The sequence below is a fragment of the Leopardus geoffroyi genome, chromosome D1 (genome assembly GCF_018350155.1).
Source record: "Leopardus geoffroyi isolate Oge1 chromosome D1, O.geoffroyi_Oge1_pat1.0, whole genome shotgun sequence".
Classification (NCBI taxonomy): Eukaryota; Metazoa; Chordata; class Mammalia; order Carnivora; family Felidae; genus Leopardus; species Leopardus geoffroyi.
The window spans coordinates 62,454,806-62,472,306 of NC_059329.1; the positions used below are offsets into that span (position 1 = coordinate 62,454,806).

At 40.9% G+C, this 17,501-nt stretch overlaps 1 protein-coding gene and 1 pseudogene across 4 annotated transcripts in view; both read left to right on the forward strand.

Moving 5' to 3' along the window:
- Window positions 1-9,959, forward strand: part of LOC123601256 (tripartite motif-containing protein 34-like) — a 59,519-nt gene extending 49,560 nt beyond the window's left edge. For 3 of the 4 annotated variants that reach the window (XM_045484265.1, XM_045484268.1, XM_045484272.1), the window contains 4 exons: window positions 1,587-2,056; window positions 2,641-3,598; window positions 6,171-6,211; window positions 7,433-9,959. The gene's annotated coding sequence lies outside the window, so the exon portion shown is untranslated. The remainder of the gene's footprint in view (window positions 1-1,586; window positions 2,057-2,640; window positions 3,599-6,170; window positions 6,212-7,432) is intronic. The other variant, XM_045484267.1, reaches the window with a different exon arrangement.
- LOC123601259 lies at window positions 1,654-11,342 on the forward strand (annotated as a pseudogene).
- The last annotated feature ends 6,159 nt before the right edge of the window (window positions 11,343-17,501 follow it).

Genomic DNA, 17,501 nt, shown 5'->3' on the forward strand with positions numbered 1-17,501 from the left:
GGTTCAAGTCATAATCTCACAGTTCATGAGTCTGAGCCCTGCAGCAGGCTGTCTGCTGTCAGCATGGAGCCTGCTTCAAATCCTGTCCTCCTCTGTCTGCCCCTCCCCCACTTGCTAGTGCACTTTCTTCCTCTCTCTCCTTCTATCTCTTTCAAAAATAAATAAACATTTGGGGCGCATGGGTGGCTCAGTTGGTTAAGCGTCCGACTTCGGCTCAGGTCATGATCTCACGTTTGTGGGTTTGAGCCCCGCATCGGGCTCTGTGCTGACAGCTCTGTCTGTTTCAGATTCTGTGTCTCCCTCTCTCTCTGCCCCTCCCCCACTTGCACTCTATCTCTCTCTGTCTCAAAAATAAATAAACATAAATAAATAAACATTAAAAAAAGGAAAAAAGCTGAAAAGTTGATGAGAAAGATCTAATCATCTATGGAGAGATGAGGAGATTCTAACTTTATATATTTATCACATATTGTGTTCCTGTGTATGATGTACTGTTCTAGGTACTGAGGATCCGTCAGTGAACAAAATCTATGGGTTACTTTTTAGGAGGAAGAGGCAGATATTTAAAGAAAGATGTTTTGTATTATGTAGTAAAAATAAAAGAAATATAGCGAATGTACAGCAAACGATAGTATCAGCAGTTTTGCTATAGAGAAGTTAACAAAGCAGGTCCTGATGAGAAGGCATAAAAGGAGACTGAATGAAAACTAAGAGTCATGCTGATGTCGGGGGAGAGTGATTCTATGCAGAGAGACAAACAAGTGCAAAGTTTCTGAGGTAGCAGTGACTTCTGTGCTTTTGACATTGAGGAACTGGAGAGAAAGGCAGGGTGGATGAAGCTCAAAACCAGTATGCTAAGTGAAGAAGTCAGCCTCAAAAGATCATATATTATAATTCCACTCTTATTATACATTATAATATAAATACACAAGATTGTAAAATATAAAAACACAAGATTGATGATTTCCTAAGGATCAAGTTCAGAATGGGGTGACTACTAATGGCATGAGGCTTGTTTTCATGTGATAGAAATGTTCTAGAATTGGACTGTGGTGTTAGTAATCCAGTTCCATAAGTTTACTAGAATCATTGCATTGTACTCTTGAAATTAATGCATTTGATAGAAATATTGCTTGATAAAATTGTTTTTTAAAAAAGGTCATGTAAATACCAAGAGTGGGATCACTCCACTCAGGAGAAGAGCAGTGCAAAAGCCCAGGGGCCACAGTGGGTTTAGTGTATTTAACAGGAAGGATGTGTTTTGGGATGGGCAAGTAAAGACCGGAAAAACTTATGGGTTGCACAAGGTTCTTGGTAGGAAGGGCTTCAGTTTGTCTGTCTACCAGTAGAAGAAGACAAACTAGCAAGCTTGCCCTGATGGGGTGACATTTATCGTGCTACAAAAACTGAGAGTGACGTGTTTCAAATTATTACAAAGAGTGCTTTTCATTCTGCTACTGACCCACTTCTCTTGTCCGTTTTCTTCTCTATATTGAATATTAATGTTTTGCCCAATTCCAAATCTCTGCATAATCAGTATCCTTTCTATTTCTGCCTTTCTTATCATGTCCCCTTCAACATTCCAGCCCTACAGGAGTCTGAGCAAGAAGAGCCTCAGTTGTCAGGAAAGGAAGAAGCCAGGGGAGCACTGCAATGGATTTTCTGGCACAGCTAAACTTTAAGAGGGAGTTGACCTACCCCATCTGCCTGGAGCTTCTGACAGAGGCCCTGAGCCTGGACTGTGGCCACACCTTCTGCTGAGATTGCATCACTGCAAAGAACAGGGACTCACCAAGGAGGGGAGAGCAACTGTCCTGTGTGCCAGTGCAAATATCAGCTTCAGAATCTCTGACCTAACCACCCTCTGGCCGGCATTGTGGAGAGAGTCAGGGAAAATAGGAGCCCACAGAAGAAAAAGTTCTGTGAGAATCATGGAAAAACACTCTGTGTCTTCTGTAAGGAGCATGGGAAGGCTGGTTGCCAGCACACTGCAGTGTCTCAGGAGTATCACGGTCATCATATAGTCCTCACAGAGAAGGTGGTCAAGGAATGTCAGGTAGGCTCAAGGGTGAAAGAAGATGGGGCAGGATGATACCTGAAGTGAATTCTTCACTTTTTAAGCCTATTTTCCTCCCCTTGCCATCATAAAACTGAGCTCTGAAATCTCTTTTCCATACCCTTTTCTCAGCTTCTGAGACCTAAAGGATATTTCTGTGCATTCTTTCATCTGATCAGGAAGGAGTCTAGATTAGAGACCCTTAGCAAAGAGAAGTTGGATGAATGGAGAAATGCTTCCCAAGATAAAATCTGATAGCCGCTTTGAGCAGAAGGGTTTTTGGGGAACATGGCTGGTTGGATGTGGAGAATGCTGTCAATGAGAGGAAAGGAATTTCCTTGCTGCAGGATCACTTCTTCCTCTAGGAAAAGAGAGAATCAGGTCACTCTTGATCAAGGGGTGATAACTTGCAGCACACAGGGATAAAGAATACATTAACCTCTTCAGATTTTTGTCTACATAGTAGATTCTAATCATCAGTTTCATTTCCGTAACCTAGTCTCTTCTGTGATGAGTCATTTCTTCCTTCTATCCAGGTGCTAAGAAAGCTCATAACTTGACTCTGGTGATTCTTTTCCTCATAGGAGAAACTCCAGGCAATTCTGAAGAAGCTGAGGAAGGAGCAGCAGAAAGTAGAAGAGCTTGAAGTTGGCATCAGAGAGGAGAGAGATTCCTGGAAGGCAGGAAAATATTTCCTGAGGGAGTTCTGAGGCAGGAAACAAGGCAGCATCTTAGTCCAGTCACAAGGAGGCCCCTTTCTCTTGGTTACCTCACAATTTATGAGTTCAGAAGATATTTGATTAGTCCTCATTTCATTCCTTCCCTGTTGGAATTGGGTTCCAGAGGGTAGACACATCACAAATAAAACCAAAAATTTGGAGGTGAAGGCATAGGAGAAAGCCATGTAAAAATGACTAATGAATCTCATGTTCCATATCCATCATCAAGTTTGAGGCACTAATACTTCCAGAAAACATACTGAGAAAAGCCCAGTGTTCCCTATTTAGGAGGTGTGGGTGGAAGGGCTTACTATACAGTGTGGCATGATTATCCAGGACAGATATCTGCAAGCCAAGCCTCATCCAGGTGTCATATTGTGTCTGAGGGTGGGCCCTGCTAAAGTAGACTTTAATATATTCCTTTGGAAGAAACTCAAAGGAAAGTCATGGGGAAATGGCTTTCTCAGTAGTTGCTCACTACCTCATTGAGAAGTCCCTGAGGAAGATAATTCTTGTCTTGGCTCCCAGGCCCAGACAAAGTAGGCCTTTGGCCATACAGACTGACTGCCTCTTTCTCTTCCCATCCCCAAAGAATCATATGCAGACTGAGAGACAAAGGATTCTGAAAGAGTTTAATGAAATGAAAGGCCTCCTGGACAGCAAGGAGAAGAGGGTGTTGCAAAAGCTGGAGGAAGACAAAGTAAATGTGTTGGATAACTTGGTAGTGGCCAGAGACCAGCTGGACTGGCAGAGGCAGTACTTGAGAGGGCTCATCTCACACATTGAGCATCTGATATGGGGGTCCTCAGAAGACATGCTGCAGGTAAGGCTTCGGTTGGAGCGTTTACATGATGAGATTTAGGGGAAACAGAGAGTAAATTTCCTTCCCTGCTGGATTCCTTCATTTTCTTCCTTATGGTGACATTGAAAGGCTCTTGGGCCCCTCCATACCCCCTCTCTATCATTTCAAAGCTTGGAGGGATAATTCAAAGAATGGCAAAGAAAATTGCCATTGTTAGCAATTCATAAAAGGCAGTGCAAAAAATTTGAAGACAAGATTCTTTATAAGCTCCCCTTATCTATGATCTACCATTTGTAAGGCATCTCTTAAGTTTGGTCAAATAACACAAATCTCTATTTACATTTGATTTTCTTGTTGTTGTTGAGTACTAGACTGCAATATTTGTAGTTTTGATTTTCATTTCCCTAATATAGACCAATAATGTGCATCTTTTCATGGGTTTATTGTCCATTTGTATATTTTCTTTGGAGAAGTATCTATTCAAATTTTTCCCCATTTTTTGAATTGCCTTTTTGTTGTTGTTGCCTTGTTGTAGTTTGTTGTATATTCTGTGACTAATACCTTATCAGATATATGATTTGCAAATATCATCTACCTTTTTGTGCATTGTCTTTTCATAGTGTTCTTTGCTGCATAGAAATTTTTAACTTTGGTGTAGTTCAACTTAGCGGTTTTTCTTTTATTCCTTGTGCTTTTTTTTGTTGTTGTTGTTATATCCAAGAAATCATTACCAAATCTAATATTGTGAATATTTTTCTCTTTGTTTTCTTCTAACAGTTATATAGTTGTATATCTCAAGTCTAGATCTTTAATTCATCTTGATTTATAATTTATATGTGATGCAAGTCATCTATGTTTAATAGTATTGTAACCATTGTATTATTTTGAGCCATTTTGGGGGGAAATAATTTGGTAAAAAGAATGAGGAGATGGCAATCAGTGAAGGGATGGACTGTATAGGACTTTTGTTTGTCCAACCTCAATTCAATTACCTCCCTCTTTCTTTCTTTCTTTCTTTCTTTCTTTCTTTCTTTCTTTCTTTCCTTTCTTTCTAGAACTTCTTGAATTACTCTTTGAAGAACGATTCTTACTCCCAGTCTATGTAGTTGGTTAGGGTTGATAAAATCAGTAGCTTTAGGGATGTGTCTCTAAATTCTAGGTAAGTCAGAATATCAGATTCTTATGTTTACCAATAATGCAGTAATTATTTTGACATATGAATCTGACCCAATTCAGGTCAAAGATTTTTATGCCTTTGAATTTTACTGTCATGACTAGGAAAGAGAAATTCTCTTTTTCACTAGGTAGTATATAAGGGATCATCATTTAAACCAGGAGATTCAAGTTGATGCCACACAGAGCCTAAAAAGAAAGTCAATATTGCAAGTAGAAAATAGAATTAGAATTTTGAGAATAACAGATTCTGATGACAATATTTTCACTTAAAAACCACCTATGATGAAATTTACACCTGCCCCTGAATTTATTCATCTTTCTTTTAAATTTAAACCAGTTTTATTTGGGTTTTTGTCATATACAATAACAAGAAAAAGCCTAATTCAGAGAGTAAAACTTTATCTGGAATGTAGAGTCAACTGAAGGCCAGCTCTTCATTGGTATAAAAGGGGTTGGGCTGGAAAGAGGGAAACCAAATATATTGGTACATTCTGTTCTATGATGGGAATAAAAAGATGGCTAAAAGATTTTGAGACCATGGACTGGATTGACAATACAATATTGAAATTCAGAGTAAGATATTATAGTTTCTAAGACTGTGACCGAGTATGTATTGGTATCATTTGGGGCAATAGAATATAAACAGTTGGGAAATAGTAAATTACATTTTAGACTTTCTCAGGTTCTGGTTCCTCTGGCTTATTTCATGCTCAAATATTGATGAGATTACCTATAAGTAACAGAGAGGAGGTATATAGAATGAGTGAAAGAAAGCCAGAGAAACATTCACTTGAAGTGTTTGTTTGCATGTACCCGCAGCAAAAGAAAGTATACTTTTGGAGAACTATTATTATTGATTATTCATCTTTGACTCTCCAGAGCCTGGAATGATGTCTGGCACATATGTGTTTCACCTTTATCTGTCTCTGGAATAAATAAAAGCATAATGAATTAATGAGGTCTTCTCATGTACGTATTTGTTTAAAAATGTCAAGCCTCTTCTCTTCTTTAAAATATATCCCATCTCCAAGCACTGGAAGCATCTTTCTAACATCCTCACATGAGTCCTCAGGATGGTTGATCTGGATCTTATCATATATTCTGTCCTCCATATTCTGATCATTTCTTTTTTCACACCTTAGCAAGGGATGTTAGGGGGTTAAGGTGGATAAAACTTTTTAAGGTAGGAGGGCTTATAACTCCTTGGAGGGTTGCCAGATCAAATCCAGGATGCATAATTAAATTTGAATTTCAGATAAATTATAAATCATTTTTTTAGTAGAAGGATATCCTAAATATTGCAAGAGTCTTGCTTAAGCTAAAGTATATTTTTACTTAAAATGAAAATTTAACTATCCATTTTTATTTTCTAAGTATACCAATCCTGTACTTGACTCATGTTTTCTCTCTTCTACAGGATTTAATTAATGTCATGAGAAGGTATGTGTGGGAGACCAGGTATGGTCCTTTTTTATGTGAAGACAGAATTATAACCATGAGAGTTATCTTGGGATGAATAAGAAATTAAAAAAAACCCAGAGAGCTGGGGAATTGGGATATTATATCATTTTAAATTTTTGATCACAGGTGAAAGTTTTCAACGGAATTTGGGTGGTGGGAGGTCACAGAGTTAGGGCCAGTAAGAGCATGATTTCACTAATTTTAGTCAAACCTTAGTCTCTGCCTCAGCTTGTTTCCATATTTCATAGGTACCTGTCTTATTTCAGGGAGGATCCTATCCTCTATCTTTCAGACCCCCAAGTTTTCCACAAAGGCAGCTCCTTTCATTTATTTTTCTTCCTGAAGACAGAAGAAACAAGATCTTTCTAGTGGTTTCATCGGGGCTTCAGAAAAAAACAAAAAAACAAAAAAACAAAACAAACAAAAAAACCCAACCCCTGTCTTGGAGAACAGTGGCTTTGATCCTAGTGCCAATAATTAATTTCTACTTGCTTACACACTTTAGTATCTTATAGAAAATGTGGCCTTTTTGTGTCTAAAGTGGCCTATCCACATGGCAGCTTCAAGGTCTTCCCAAATACGTGAAATTCAAACCACTATTCATTTGGTTGTCATAACTTCTCCTTTTCCACATGTGTGTAATGTTTCCCCAGAGAATGTAACCTCAAATGTTATTCTCTAGACATCTGTACTGGGATACCAGGCTTTGGAGACCCTTCAGACTCTTAACATAGAGCTCCATACTTGATAACCTAAATCCCTCTGTAGCCAGGTTCTGGAGCTTCTTTACTGACCACCTGTCTGGGAACTCACATCTTTGGCCTCTCCCTGGTGGAACCCCTAGGGTGGCAGTGACTTCTTCATGTATCAAATACTTGATTTTTTTTAGAGGTATCAAATACCTGTTAAATGCAGCATTATTTTATATAGTTTTATTATTTTAAGAGGTAGAGAGTATGGGGTTAGTTTCGCCATTTTAGAAGGAAGAACATGAGCTTCATTGAGATGAAGACCCCTTCTGAAGATCACACAGAGGGCAAATGGAAAGGTAGATGTGAGCAGATATTTCTTCTGGTTGCAGCATCAGGTCTCTCCACATTCCCCCTCCTCAGGGCCTTCAGTGGAGAGGATTCAAGTACATCAGTGGAGTGAAAAGTGGGAGAAGCAGTGGTCTTGCAGAGGTCAGACATGTGGGGTGACCAATTTTGTCTTCTCTAGGAGTGAGACCTGGATTTTGAAGAAGCCACATATTGTTTCCAAGAAACCAAAGAGTACATACCAAATACCAGATCTGAAAGGGACGCTGCAAATGTTTAAAGGTAAGGAGAGTCAGAGGAAGGGTGTGGGTGTCAAATTGTTGTAGTATCGGGGCAAAATGGGGAAGAGGATGTGGTTTCTAGATGAGGATAAAAGAGAGGACATAGGCCTGACAAGCGGAGATAGATATATTGTGTGGAAGATGCGATCATATCTAAGGGGGAATGGTCAAGGTGTCTGATTCATCATTTCATTCACCAGTTGATAGCCACACAGGGCCTCGTGCTTCCATTCTAGTGAGAAGCCAGGTATCAGTGTTTTATCCCTTTGCTTTTAACAACGTCATTGAAACTTTTGTCATTTCAGAGCTGACAGAGGTTCAACGCTACTGGGGGAAGGAGTTACAGGTTCTTCAAACTGCCATGTTCTGATCCCTTTTAGAAGTTGTGGTTACTATCAGGTCCCATGATCTTAGCTTCATGTGCTCCTCCCCAAACATGCATGCATACCACAGTTCTTAAGTGTGCTACTCATCTCTGACCCATCAACATGAGTTCCTCCCAGTCAGTTCCTGATGTTCCACCTCAAATGTCACAAGACACACCTGCTCTGTATCCTTCACCCAACCCTGTCATTTTTCCCACAGTGGACGTGATGCTGAAGCCGGTCAATGCTATTTTGAATATTACCATTTCTGTGGATAAAAGACAGGTAAAAGACAGGTAAAAGGCATATAAGATTTCTCTCTTCAAAATATACATCTATGTGGTTTCTATCTTTATGATGTCTTGGGCTGCCAGCATTTCTCCTGAAGCAAGTATTGCTGGGAAGTAGATGTGTCTGAGAAGATTGCCTGGATCCTGGGGGTGCACAGTAAAGCAAGAAGCCCCAAGAGAAAAGGGAGTTCTGGGTTTGTTTTTGACCCGAATGTATATCTTCCAGATGTTTACTCCAGACACAAACCTCAATTTGGCTACTGGGTTATTGGGTTACAGAATGAATCTAGTTATAAGGTTTTTGAGGAGTCTTCCACCTTTGATCCCAAGGTCTTGACTCTGCATGACTGTCCCTCCCCGTATTGGGGTTTTCCTAGACTATGAAGCAGGCATTGTTCCATTTTTCAATATCATAAACCATGGGTCACTCATCTACCAGTTTTCTAGATGTCAGTTTTTTCAGACTACTTATCCATATTTTAATACTTGGAATTGTCCAGGCTCCATCATCCTGTGCCCACCAAGCTCCTGAACCTTCTTGGCACCCCCCTCACTTTTGTGTAGTGCTCCTTGTCCTTGGGGCTCATCTCCTACACCTGAGCTCATCTGCACCATTCTGAAACCTCTTCCTTCTTTTCTCCATCTTTTATTTTAGAATGTCTTTGGAAGAGTCTGCTAGCACTGCTGTAACAAATTACCACAGAGTGGGTGGCTTAAACAACAGAAATTTCTTGTCTCGCAGTTGTGGAGGCTGGAAGTCTAACACCAAGGTGCCAGCAAAGTTGGCTTTTTTCTGAGGGCTGTGAGGGAAGGGTCTGTTCCTTGCATTGTAGGTGGCTGTCTTCTCTCTGTGTCTATTCATATTACCTTCCCACTGTTGCATGCCTCTGTGTCTAAATCTCCCCTTTTCTAAGGACACTAATCAGATTGGAGCAGGGCCCATCCTAATTACATCATTTGACTTAATCACCCCTGTAAAGACCCTCTCTCCAAAAGATCACACTGAAATATTGGGGATTAGGATTGTAACATATGAACTTAAGGGGAACACAAGTCAACTCAACAGTCTCTTGCATGTCTTTGCCATGCAGCGAAAGCTTTAACCTTTTTCTACATAATATTTTGTTCTCACTAGGAAAGAATATTTTTTTTCTTGTTCGTTTTTGTTTATTATGAGGAGAGGATGCTTCTTTGCAAAGGGAACACATGTAATCCTTTCTGTAGAAAGACCAGTATTGCTGTACCACATCTGACATCTCTTTTCCTCATTCCCTCTGCTGTTTAATGGAATTAACAAGGAAAACTTATCAATTCTACCCCTATACATAGGACTTAGGACAGTGCATAGGAATCTGTCATTTGGTAGTGAATCCTTCAGAGTGTGTTGCTTTACAATGGCACCCCTTTATATGACGGAGTTAAAGCAGAAGTGCACAAATAAAATATTTACCAAGAGTGGATTTTTGGTGCTCAGTTTCTGAGGTCAAATCTCATGTCTTTACTTACAATTTGTGTAAATTTGAACAAGTTACTTAGCACCTCTTGGTCTCATTTTCCTAAAATAAAGATTCATGTGAAAGATTGTACCTACTTCCTAGGGTCACTTTGAGAAACCAAATTTTATTAGATGTGAAGCACTTATCTAAGAGTCTTACATGAAAGAGTAAACATTTGTTATTGCTGAAAAAATATAAGCTGTATTAATAAGGAACAACTTTTTGTTTTGTTCTGGTTTGGCTTTGCTTTAATAAAATGATAATTGGCTCACTGAAGTCTCATTTCCCAGATTCCAAAACTCCACTGCAGACAATATGAGTTTTCATGTTGTGTCCTGTAGAGAGGGTCATGTCTAGGCTCAGCTGTGCATATGAAAGATAGCCTTCTGGTGTTCAGTCCTTGTCCTTGTGGTGAAACATCTGAGTATACCTCTGCATTTACCACCCTATGCACTCTTCTTCTCCTTCTCCTCCTCCTCCTCCTCCTCTCCCTTCTCTTCCCACTGCCCATCTCCTCCCCCCCTTCTTCCTCCTCCTCTTTCTCTTCCTCCCTCTCCCTCCTCCTTCTTCTCCTTCTTTTTCTTCTTCTTCCTCTTCTTTGTCAGAATATGAAATGAAGAATAGAACTACCTAGAATAGTGAAGACACAGATTGCTCTTTGAGAAGCATGCATTATAAAATAGAGCAGACTATGCCACTGTACAAAATTTGAATCAAGATTCACAGGACTTTAGAGAAAGATGCATACCTTGGCCATGCTGGATGAAAATGAAAGTGTCTGGCGCGGGATCAATATTTATATGTCTGTCTATATACACACATGCATACACACGCATGTACACCTATGGGTATATATACCTGTAACCATTTGTATAAATACGTGAATATATATTAACATCATTCTGGTTAGTCTTTACAAATATCCTAAGAGGAAGAAATTTATATCAGGAGATTAAAAGGGTTTACAAACGGAAGAAAAAAATTCTAGAAGTTTGTAAGCTGTTAGAATTTTTCCCTAAGGTTTCAAGGCTAATGAGTGACAGAGGCAGGATTAGTACCAGCTGTGTGCTACTCCTACACCTGTGTGCTCTCCTCTGCACCACACCACAGACAAGGCAGCAACTTGACTCCCAGGGATATGGGGAAGGAGGGAGAGCCAGAAAATGCTGTCTGCAGGAGGAGCCTGGCCATCTTAGGGCAAACCTTAGGTGCCATGAAATTCAATTTGATATGCTCAATCCATATAGCCCAAATGAGACAGTAGTAGGTCATAGATAATATTATGCTGAGCTTCTTCATGGCCACCATGCCACTGTGGATGACATGAAGAAAATGTCTCCACCTTTTAGTGTAGACGGTGAACACTATAATTGGACAGTTACAAAGCTGGACTCTGAAAACAGACCAAATTTTGTGTAATGATGATATAATCCCTTTGTGGCCCTTATCAAATTAATTTTTATTGGATTCAATTTGTCATGTATAAAACAAATAAAAATAGTAAAACTTTCCTGATGGGGATATTGTAGAAATTAAATAATAGGTTAATTGTAATAATCTGCTGTTTTCTAGCATGTAAGCATTGACCCAGAGTGTGCCTATTGATGCTTTTTATTGGTTTATTTTCCGACTTGAAATAAATGATTTTAAGAAAGCACATTCATTCATTTTAAAATAATTAACTTTGCTTTCAAGAAATAGGATAGTTTGAGTAAAGAATCAGTGTTTTAATTTTTTTCTATCCGTTTAAAATAAATATTACATTATTGTAAAAATTACTTCATTCTCATCACCTCCTGTAATTGTAATGGCCTCTTTAACTTAATAGACTACACAAAATTGTATTTATTTTCTCCTGCTATGTAACAAACTATCATAAATTTAGTGGTAGGTTTAGATTTTAGGCTTAAAAGAATACCCAATTATTATGTCATGGTTTCTGTGGATCAGGAGTCTGGGTAAAGTTTTTCTGGGTTCTCTCCTTTAGGGTCTCACCGGAATATGCTCAACGTGCCAGCTGACATACAGATGAGAGCAGGGAAGTGGCCTTATCTAAACTGTTTTCAGATGTAAACAAGACTAGGAATTAAGCAGACCCCTGTCTCTAGTAGGGACCAGATGCTCTTTGCCAAGGTTAGAGTTCAATGAGAAGATTAAAGAGAATCGCACTTTTTAGGCATTTTATACATCCGTGCACTGGTTACTGTGATCCCTTATTCCCTGGCACCAAATGATGGAAAAACAGACACTATGCTCTGATTTGGGGTCTGAAGCCACCACCATTTAAAGAAAAAACTATTCAGGACACTTGTTAAAGATGTAAGGTAAGGAGGACTTTATTCTAGGGGGGCTGCTACAGTGGGGTTTTGTAGTGGGGGAGAGAGATTGGCTCAACTCTGAGTACAATAAAGAAAAGTGGGGATGTAGAGCCAAGGAACAGGGTCAGAGGTTACTAGATGGGATCCTAAGGGGCCTGAGTTCAGTTCAGGAGAGAATCTTTGTCAGCACCCAGGCCTTTGCCCAAACCTGACAATGGGTAGGTGTCTCTGGGCCCCTACAAACTTCTACTGTGATGCCCCCCACTGCTGAAGGTATTATTGATATTGTTAAATTGTCTGTGTGCACCTTTGCTAGTCTTTGCCCCTGAGCCATGTTAGGGATATTTTTGTGGGGCATGTGGAGGACTGTAAGCCAACATGATTCCTGCGCAATAGTAAATGGCCAGGCTATTTGATTGGGCTGCTAGAGAACCTGAGCCTGGCATATAAAACAAGTTTCCCTGTGGAGATGGAACAGTTGGAGAAAAATTAGTTCTGCTCCTAATAAGTGTTTGTGATCCATGTGGATGCTCAGCAGAGAGGACCTACACTTGGCCAAGGAAACAGTCAATGAGCAGACCATGATTGTCAACTAAATGTGGAGACTAAAGTGTCTTCTACCCCAAAGCAAACAGGTTTGTGACCAATCTTCTCTTGAATTCAGGTGAGGATGGCCTTGGAAAATCTAGAAAAAGCCTACATGCACAGACTGCCACTGTCAGAAGCAAATACTGAAATAGTATAAAAAGCTTGTCCCTGACTCTGGTCAAGGCTAAAATCACTGCCCAAGGACAGAATCCCCAAACTGCCCAAGGGCCAAATATATTCTTGGCCAGTAGAACATCCTGCCTAACACCAAACCCTTTGTCCCATCAGAGCTCTCACTCAACCCTGTCTACAGTTGACATTTTCTTTGTATTTGTCCTAGCACTCCCATGCATTCCACTGACTCAAGCCATGGTATCCAGGCCCTACAAGGCCATATTTGTTTCCTGTTAGGTTTCCTGAGCACTTTGACTCTGATAATGGCCCTGGATTAGCAGCCCAAGCTACAAATCAGTGGACCTAATCATGGGACACATGGTGGACTCTTCATGTTTCATGCCATACTCAAGCCACAAAGGAAACTGAGTATTTTAATGAACAATTACTGGATGGAATTTTGCAGCTGATGAAGAGATAAGACAACCCCAGCCTGGACCACACATCCCAGACAAACAATCCGGGTTCTCAAAGCAGTGATTGCCCTAAAGGACAATTCTCACTTGCACCTCATGTTTGATCAGGATGTCTGCTCCCTTCCTTCAATTGTACATCTGTCTTTTATAACTTTGACATTTCAATATTTGTGGAAGACCTTGCAAAGGCTTTCTAATCCCTTCAACCCCTTTCTAAAATTTATTTATTTGTTTTGAGAGAGAGCAGAGCCTGACATGAGGCTTAAACTCACGAACTGTGAGATCATGACCTGAGCCAAAGTCAAGAGTCAGACGCTTAACTGACTGAGCCACCCAGGCGCCCGTCAGCCCCTTTCTAAAGATTCAAATAAGTAAGAGATTAACATGACAGCAAGGGATGAGAGATCCAAGATTTTTGTGCTAATCAATTCTTCAACATGATGTGTCTTTCTGATTAAGTTGTACAAAAATGTTTTCCTGTATAAATGCTTTTGCCCTTCTTGCATATAGTCCTTCTAGACTAAAAGGTTTAGATGAAAATACAGAATTAAAAAACGTAAAAGAGACATACTGATAGCAACATGTGAAAATGAATAACAAAAAACAAAAAAGAATCGTAACACTCTGGTACCTTGGGAGGCATGGGGAAGGGGGAAGGGAAAAACATCAGTGGTCTTTCAGGTCTTTTAGAATCAGCCCTGGAAGCTTCCCCTTCTTCTTGAATTAAAACCTTGGGGTGTTGCCTTACTGAGCTGCTGTAAGTGCTTTGGATCCAGATTGACTGCTGATCCCGCAGTCACACGACAGAGCACACACAGATGTCATTCACATCACCAGGCTGATAAACCGATATCACACACAAATAAGAGTGAAACGAACCATCTGTGGTAGTTCTGAAACCAAGGGCTAAACTGAATTATTCTGTCTGGACTGGGAACCCCAGGGCAGGAGCTCTGTTAGTTTGCAGCCAGATTAGTATCTGTCCCCTTGGGGTGCCCTCACATTGTAAACCCTGTTTTTAGGGAGACCACATTTGCCCCCTGGGATTATCCTTCTTGCATGTGAACCCTGACTATCCTGACACTGCCTCAGCTCCTCTGAAAGCTTCAGGGTAGCCTTCAGCTGTACTGTGGCCAAAGCTGTGCTGTGCTTGAATCAATGTCTTGGACCAGATAAGACAAGATCCATATAGAAACTTAGTGTGGGGGGTTCACACCTCAGTGATGCAGTTGGTTAAGCATCCAACTCTTGATTTAGGCACAGGTCATGATCTCACAGTTTGTGAGTTCAAGCCCCGTGTCCGCCTCTGCACTGACAGTGTGGAGCTTGCTCTCTCCCTCTCTCTCTGCCCCTCCCTGGCTTGTGCTCTGTCTCTATCAAAATATGTAATTAAACATTTAAAATAAAAAGGAACTTAAGGGGGAAGCTTTCTAGCTCTTTAAAGGAAGCCCTACTGGGTATGGGACCTCTTTTTCTGACTTGGTAACTGAAGACTCATGGTTATATTCAGTTCTTCAGACAGGTTTCATCCTCCTCAGAATAATCTTGATCATTGCCTGGTCCGCTGTTGCGTCAGACTCATTACCCAGTTCTGACATAACTTCTCAAAGTCTCACCCATTAGAGTTCATGATGATGTCGTCTGTTTCCAGCTTAGGTCCTGAAAAGTCAGGGAGTGAAATTGAGGATTTTAGCTCTAGGCTGAAATCCTACGTGTAATTTCTTAGGCCCCTCTACTGGCAGTGACAAAAGCTTCACTTCATAGGCTGGACGTCACAGGGCAAAAACCTCCTCCCACACCAGACTTGGTACACAGCCATGCATGGCAGTCTTGGAAGGGAGTGGCGGTCAAGGACCCGGGCCCCCCACCTCCCCGGCAGGCCATGCTTTTGGTGCACACCTTTACTGCTAGCCCGAAGCCTTTGCTTGGAGGTGTCCTTATTTGGAAACCCGGAAGATACTGTACTCTGGCTCAACACTCAATACTTTTCCACTCTTAGCCCTCCTTCCTCAAACTCCTTCAGACCCCAGGGTTCACAAAACTGTAGGAACCTTTTTTTCAGGGTTCCCTTGGCAATGAGACAACCCCCAGGTCTGTGCTGGTCTATCTGACCCTCAGCTTGTGCACTCTTCCACAGGGGGAGACCTAATGAGGAAGTTGGCACTGTTAAAATCAATAATAAACAGACACTCAGCCTTTTCCTAAGCAGACAAACCAGTTTAGTCATATATAAAGTTTAATTTAACTTATTTTGCAAGGCTACCTTGACCTGGGTCATTTCTTGCTTGTGTCTTTGGAAATCAGAAGCAAACTTGAACTGTTTCCCAAGGTTGATATCAGGTAACCACTGACCAATTCCCTATCATTTATAAGAAAATTCTAATATTGGGGCACCTGGGTGGCTCAGTTGCTTACGCAGCCAACTTAGGCTCAGGTCATGATTTCGAGATTCATGAGTTGGAGCCCCTCATCGGGCTCTGTGTTGACAGCTCAGAGCCTGGAGCCTGCTTCAGATTCTGTGTCTCCCTCTCTCTCTGCCCCTCCTCTGCTCATGCTCTCTCTCTCTCTCTCTCTCTCTCTCTCTCTCTCAAAAATAAACATTAAAGAAAAGTCTAATATTATAACCAATCATTGTGAAGAATAAACAATCACTGCCTTCTCACTAGATGAGCTGCTTTATATACTCCCACACCTCATACCGTGTTTTCGGCTGAGTGCTCTTGGCTTGCAAACTGTATTTTCTGGTGTGTGCATAATAAGCCCTTACTAATTACTACTTTGGCAATTCACCGGTTTCATTTCTGTTATTTATACAGCACTTTCCCCTGTTCCAGCCTCTTCCTCATGCTACTGTAGTAAATGTTTATCCTTTTTATTTTTAATGTTTTATTTATTCTTGAGAGAGAGAGAGAGAGAGAACATGAGCAGGGAAGGGGCAGAGAGGAGCAGAGGATCTGAAGTGGGATCTGCGCTGACAGCAGAGATGTCCCATTAGGAGCTGGAACTCATGAAAGGTGAGACCATGACCTGAGCTGAAGTGGTAACTGACAGAACCACCCACATGCCCCTGTAGTAAATGTTTAAAGCTTCACTGTTACTTTCATTTTGGCTTGCTGAATTTAATCAGCTACTCTGATGCCTGATTGTTCAGTCCTCCTTAGTTCATCGGAGCTGCAGACACTCTCAGAGACCAGGTATCCGTTCTGGGGCTTTTCCCTCCCCACTACCTCTGAATTTTGAGTGGTAATTACACTATTCGTGTTTCTGGATCTTTAGGACTTTGCTGGGACATTAATGAATAAGGTGGGTGACCACAGTGGGAAGTCTGGGTGGGCTCAGGAGAATCTCAGTGCATAAGAAGTCTTCAGCTCTCAGGATTATCCACCGACAATGTACCTAGAACCATCACCAGAAGTGATCAGACATCTCTCAATGTGCTGACCTGTGATGCTGTTATTGGAAGACTGGCACGCGGACTGCCCCATGGTTTTGGGATTCCAATGGTTTCCTTTTTGCTCAAGGATAATACTGCACAATCTAATTGATCCAGACCCCTAATCTCTCTAAATTGTCCAACCCCAAATCTGTTTTTAATCTCCAAAGGCCTAAGCCCCTCCCCCTCTGCCATTCTCTCTGTCCTATCTCTCTCTCCCCTCCATCCTCAGCTCTGGTGACTCTCATCTAGTAGGCTGGGGGTGGTAAGTGTGGCTTCATTTTTGTACTGAGAGGTGCTTTGCTACTAAAACCCTACAGGTACATTCATAGACTCTAAGTATTTTCACTTGTTTTTGAGAATATTGGAAAGCAATAACCCATATTGTTTTCAAGGTATGGAGAAAACAAATCCTCATAGCAGATAAATAAATGTTATTTTTCTTTCTATCAAACATGCCATTATGCTGAGCGGTCATCTTCAACAAACTTACACAATTTTATAACATTTATATTTAATGTGTAACAGGGGGGCCTGGGTGGCTTAGTTGGTTAGGCCTCTGACTCTTGATATCAGCTCAGGTCATGAACTCACAGTTCCTGGGATTGAGCCCTGTGTCAGGCTCTGCGCTGACAGCAGAGAGCCTGCTTGGGATTCTTTCTCTCCCTCTCTCTCTGCCCCTGCCCTGCTCTTACACTCATGTGCATGTGGTCTCTCTCTCTCTCTCATTCCCTCTTTCAAAATAAATAAATAAACTTAAACAAATAAAATAAAATAAAATAAAATAAAATAAAATATTTTTGGTATTTAATATAGTCTAGCAAAACTAGAATGAACTGATGACACAAGGGGCACCTGTGCCCTCACTTTGTTCTCGATGGTCCCAGGA